This window comes from Pygoscelis adeliae, unplaced genomic scaffold, assembly GCF_000699105.1.
Source record: "Pygoscelis adeliae isolate BGI_AS28 unplaced genomic scaffold, ASM69910v1 Scaffold9, whole genome shotgun sequence".
Taxonomy (NCBI): Eukaryota; Metazoa; Chordata; class Aves; order Sphenisciformes; family Spheniscidae; genus Pygoscelis; species Pygoscelis adeliae.
In genome coordinates, this window is record NW_008825557.1 from 1,903,448 (window position 1) to 1,909,531 (window position 6,084).

The window sequence follows — 6,084 nt, forward strand, 5'->3', positions numbered from 1 at the left end:
TAAGGGCAAAAAATGCATATTGTTAATCTCAAATGATTATTATTCCTCAATCATGTAGATAATTTCATTGTGTTCAATTTCTCATCATGTAAGTCGGTTTTGCACACAAATAATTGTGTCTCTAGCTGGTCATTTCTACACACGTTTGCCTCATTTACAAATATAACCAGAGCAATTACTCATACAAATTGAGCATCCAGTAACATGCATATTTATATACTGCTTTTTGTTCGGAAAGGTATGTTTAAATCCCTTTGTAGGAGCCAGTAATCTATGCCAGTCATGTAGAGGGCACAGAAGGAACCTAATCCTCCCTCACTGCGTGTAGGCCACCTGTCATACCAAGTGCAGAGAGGCCATTTGAAGGACCCAGGGCTGACAGCAGTGCACAGCTCGCACAATGCCAGGCCTCTCGCTCCGCTCTTGCCTTTATGCGGGGATCAAAGGTATGAAAAGGGGCCTCACACATGTGCCAGCATTTGACTTATGGGGTCCTGTAGAGGCCAAAGTAGGAACTCTACCTCCTACCAGGCAGATACACATTGGGACCTTCCAGATACCTCCATTTCCAAATATCACACTCGTATTGCCTGGCCTCATTTAGCTAGTTTTAAGAAGCAAACGACTTTTTTCTGGGAAACCAGTATTTATTCAGGTGTGGCCATACTGTGCCATTCATTTTTAAGCAGGATTTACTTGGAGACCTCTGTTTAAAAATAAAGAGCGCAGAACAGTCATTATCCTCACGCTCAGGGCTTCTCCTGCCTTCCTCCTCCTCCTCCTCTGTATACCCCAACCTGGGAATTGGCCCTTCAGTTTTCAGATCCATAAGAACAAGCTGTTGCAGAATCGGAGGGAAAGCCCTGCATCATCTGTTTTAAGTCAGCAGTGTTTTTGAGATACCTCTTAAATGGAGATCAGAAGGATGGCTGCTAATCAGTAGGAAAGTTAAAATAACATAGTTATTTGGGGGGAAAAAAGCATATTTTAATACCTGATTTTGTCATAGTAACTGTAGTGTTTTGAAGACCTTTTGCACTGCAAAATCAAGATCCTGGTGCAAACGCTTGCACTGCTGTGTTGCCCCATGAATGCAATGAAAGTACACATATATGAAAAAATGTTTGTGTAAATGCTTGTAGAATCACAGCTTAAGTTCTGCATGACAGTACTCAAAATACACACATTGAGCCTTTGCCGAGGTTGCTTTTTCATCTACAAGAAGATGTATTAGAGGCAGGGAAAATGCATTGTATTTTTTCATTTAAGCAAAATATTATTTTTCATAACCATGTGAGAATAAAATGTTACCTTTATAATAGACTGATTATACAAATGCATCTTCCTGCCTGATTTATGTATTTTGATTTGTAAGAAATGAAGGGAGTGAGGATCTTGTCATGAGTACAAGTAGTTTCTATTCCAAAAATACTTTAATTATATTTCAATTCTGTCATTCCAAAGCCCAAGTGATGAGCCTGGCAGTATTTAGAGGAGAAATTTCAGGCAGTGAAATTTTCCAACGTGCTCTTTCATTTGGTGGTGGACACTGAATAAGGATCTCCTGTGTTTCTCACAATAGCCCCCTCCAGCTCATCACTCCTTTTCATTTCATTGTTATATCCACGCTGTAGTTAAAACGTCTCCCTCCAGGATGCAGGGGAGGAGAAGGGGGTGGAGAGGAAAGCAAACACAAAATGGGATGAAGTTTGTTATTATATAGTTAGTCTCTAACATCTGTTCTCATCTTTGAAAAATGAATGCTTTGACAGGATAGCAACTAGGTAAAACTAGATTTTTTTCTCGGTAATATCAAGAATACAAGTTTGTTTAATACTCCCTGATGCTAAGAAATGTCTGTGACAAATGCCAAAGTGAGAATAAACATAACTCAAGTATTTACAAATGTACACGGGTTTTATTGAGGTTTGTGACAAGCTGTTGCATTGCAAAAAGCCGTGCAGAAACTTAGGTGTATCTCTCCTGTAGGGCAAGCCTAATATTAGTTTAAGCTTGTTGCAAACCTTTTGGCTGCAAAGTATTTGAATGCCTGGAAATCAAGGCAATGCAGCATTATTTTTGATTAGGTGCCTCAAGCAAATTTTGCCAGTGGGAGCGATGTGTGTCAATCATAATACAGCTTCTACATCATCTTGGAAACTGGAGTAACGTATTTTAAAATTTGCCTCCTTGTAAAATAGGCTCTATGATAGTGTTTTCCTGTTTAAAGGGGGAAAGTTAAGCTGTTTCTTCTTTATCTGAATTTGTTGCTCTGAAAAAGTGCCTGTCGATCTGGACCCACCTACCAGTGAATAGTAAAAGAGACAACCTGCACCTGTGGGATTAGGTGCAGCAGCAGGAAGTAAGAGCACTTGCAGTATATAATTAACAAGGATTTTTTTTTTTTTCCCAAACAGCATGTTCATCTTGCCAGGTTAACTAGTGATTAACCCTAAAAAAGAATGTGCTGAAGCCTACACCCTTGTTTAAACTCATTCACTCGCCAGTGTATTCAGTTACTTGTGTAACCAGCCACAAAGTAACCCTATTTACAACTCTTCATTTCCTGGTATTTTATTTGATGTCTTTGTGTTTCCAGTTTCTCCATTCATCTCTTTGTTTGGTTCTCTTTCATTTTCAGATAGGGAAAACATCTTGTCTGCTGTTCTGAATAAAACAAACCTACAATAACTTTTTATCTATCATATAAAAACACTTTTTTACTTGGGGAAGTTTTCAGACAGAATACCTTTTTTTATACTTATCCAAATAAATATACCAGGCTAAATTCTTCTCCCAAAGATGTGCAAATAACTCTCCCATTAACTTCAGCAGATGTTCTGCCAGAGATTCAGAGGAGCAGAATTTTTTATTTTGGGTGTAGAAGTGGAGACTGAGTTGCTTGTCTGTCCGATGTTAGTAATGAAATGCCCCCTGTGACAGTTACTTAAAATATGTCTCAGTTTCAATTAGTTTGTCTTTTAAGGTACATCCAGTTGCTTAATTGTTGGTTTGGTTTGTTTTTTTTTTTTTATTCTATGTTAGCCGTTGATTTTTCTGAAGTTTAATAATCCAAAATAGTAGAGGAATGATAGGATCATGTGATCAAAGGTTCCCATCTAATACGTAATCCCTATTAAAAAAAAAAGTTAAAACATGAAATATATAGCACTAAGCCTGTTTTGATGCTTATAATAGCTTTCTTTTCTTCTTTCACATGTTTAGAGAAAACAAAAAAATTCAATGCGTGCAGTATGGAGGGATAATGAAGTATTTGATATGCTATTGGTTCATTCAATGTTTAATGTGCGTTTTGCCCACCATGAGCCCAGATGGTTAGTTTGCAATGATTTTGGTGAGCTTTTAAAACAGAGAGTCATACTGCTGGAGTATTGATAACTTCCTTACCCAGACATATTTCTACTGTAGGCAGACACTGTTTAAAAGGAAAATTAATTTTTTTTTCCACAGCAATTCCAAAGATAATTATCCTGCACACATTAAAGAAGGATGAAGTGTTTTAAAGAACTGTAATTCTAATTGGTAAATGTCACCAGCTGTTGCAGTTACTCTTACTTGTGTATATTCTTTTAATGATTACACTCCTGTGCCACAAGCTACATGAAAATATATTCACTAGGTGTGAAATTCCCATATGTCACAGCTTCAAGACTAGGTAAACATCTCAAAGATAAGGGGAGAGTTAATGCTGATGGGAAATGCTATTTTTCTAGCTTTGGCTGTCTGCAAGATGAACATTTTTTATTACACTTAGTAAAAGAAAAAATTGCATGAATCGGAGAACCATTAGGTTTTAGCCGTCAGTGGAAGATTCATTTTTACATTTAATATATATCTCCAAGAACTATAATCAGCCTTTCATTTGTTAGATTGTCTCCTTCACCCACCGCCTGAGATTTCAAAGTATTTTCCCATTATCTTTCCAAGTTAAAAGTAATCCAATTCCTATCAATTGCCTAGAAAGCTTTAGAAAGTACATAAGGTTTCAACACTGGTTGTATTCTTTTCTACCATCACAAATGAGTATACTAGGAGAATATATGGAGCTTTCTGTTTTAAATCTCCAAAATCACTTTATGATTTAGTGTAATTTAAAAACATTTCTGTCACGTTTTAATGAAGAAGGCACATTTTTATGAATGAAATCTGTTGATTTCCGTGCACCGGGTTTTCCAACAGAAAACTGTTTTTTCTATTGTAATCTTACAATCTTTTTAATTGTAATCTTGTAATCTTTTTATTTCTATGCTTAGGATCAAGGTGTGTAACTCAGATTTAAATATAAATGGTCCTGCTTTCCTCTTAAGAGTATCGCGTAGGCATGTATGTATGTGATACGTTTTTGAAATGAGCTTTCATTGCCTCCGTAATGACCAATCTAAATGCTCAGGAGACGTTTCAGTTTTTCAGTGTGAGTTTTGGAGATGCTAGGAGTGTGAAACCAGGCCATCATTCCACATTTAACTGTTACTTTTAAGAAATGAAACTGCCATTGATGCACATGTATAAATAAAAATCTTCTTATTTTGGATCATATTCCTATATGTGTCTGTGGTAGATTCAGGAAAAAAGAGATGAAGCTCATGATCCAGGAGGTTTCATTCACCACAGTTTTGAGGGGAGAATGCTCTTACCCTATTATTGTAATGGCAGTTTCTGGACAGGTGTTAGTCTGGGCATGTTGCACCTTTCCTTCCCTCTTGTGCTCAGACCTGTTTATATACATTATAATATATTACATACAAGATAATAAGAAATGACAAAAAATAAAAGTTATCCACTTGTAGACTAGAAAGGAAGCTTTAATATAAAATTATACATAAATATCTCAACTGTATGAGCATATGTATGCATACAGGCCTTTAAAATATGCTAAATATTTCACTCTTACAGCTTTGTACGTATGCTATTTTCAGACAATAACAGCTTCTGGGAAATAGAGATGACATGCCTGGGAATTCAGGGACTGGGTATAACTGCTTTTGTCCTCCTTCCCTAGAACTGTTAATTATTCTGTACAGAGTCAGTCTTAGACAAATCTGAATCCTTTATAAATAGCTTTGTGCTAAGGCTTACTGTAAAGTATTATAAAACTTAGCTTTCTTTTGCATGCCATGAACTTAAAAACTGTTATTTGGGAGCAAGTGATACTTTTACAAACTTGCTTACACAGAGGGCACTGTGTAAGCACTTTCCAAAGTGCTTATGTTCATTCTTGGTTCCTGTTAGAGAAAGGTGAACACCTGACCAGCTCTGCGTACGCTGCCGGGAGAGGGGACGTTGCAGGCTGTTAGGGACTTTAGTGTGGAACAACATTTTGTGGCTACAGAGGTCCAGAAGTCCCAGCTGGGCAGGAGAGAGCAGTTTCAGCAACCACTCTGGCTGGTCTGACGTAGTATCACATAAATGCGACATATCCTAGCCTGTCCCATGTTTGGGAGCGTGGTATGAAAATTATGCCTACTCTGCTATTCGTACAGAACACAGATTGGTACAAGAAGGGAAACATTTCAGACCTTGCTCCTTCCCTAGTCATCCTCTGAGCTGATTGTGTCAGTGCAACAGTTTCAGAAAAATAGGGATATACGTCTCTCATACCAACCTTTTTATGCCATTGCTCTCAGGGAAATGCTTGAACTTAGTTTGAATCACAGTTAGTAGAAGCTAACCTCAAACACAAAATTCAGCTGTACATTGGAAGCAAATCTGAGGCAATGGAAAAGGAACTGAATGCTTTTTTCAACCATTTTCTGAATATGATAGCAGGTTCTGGACTTTGAGAGAGGAGTAGCTATGAGACCCTCACTAATAAAAAGGGGGAAATGTTAAAGTTTGCCATTGACATTACCAGAGCCAAGACTTCATTCCATTACATATGGCAATGTAGATTTATGACTCAAAGCATCCATAAATTATAACACTGAGAACTTTATTAATAGTGAACCCTCCTGAACTTGGTAACTAACCCAGAATTCACAGCAGATTTAGCAAATACAGTTTATACATGTGTGAACATTGTAACATAATCTCAGTTTTCATTATGTTTAAGTATAACTTCTTATA

General features: G+C 37.1%; 1 protein-coding gene across 1 annotated transcript in view; it reads left to right on the top strand.

Moving 5' to 3' along the window:
• The window catches only part of CADPS2 (Ca++-dependent secretion activator 2), a 307,048-nt gene that overhangs the window by 278,387 nt on the left and 22,577 nt on the right, over positions 1-6,084 (top strand). The gene's annotated exons all lie outside the window — the stretch shown is intronic.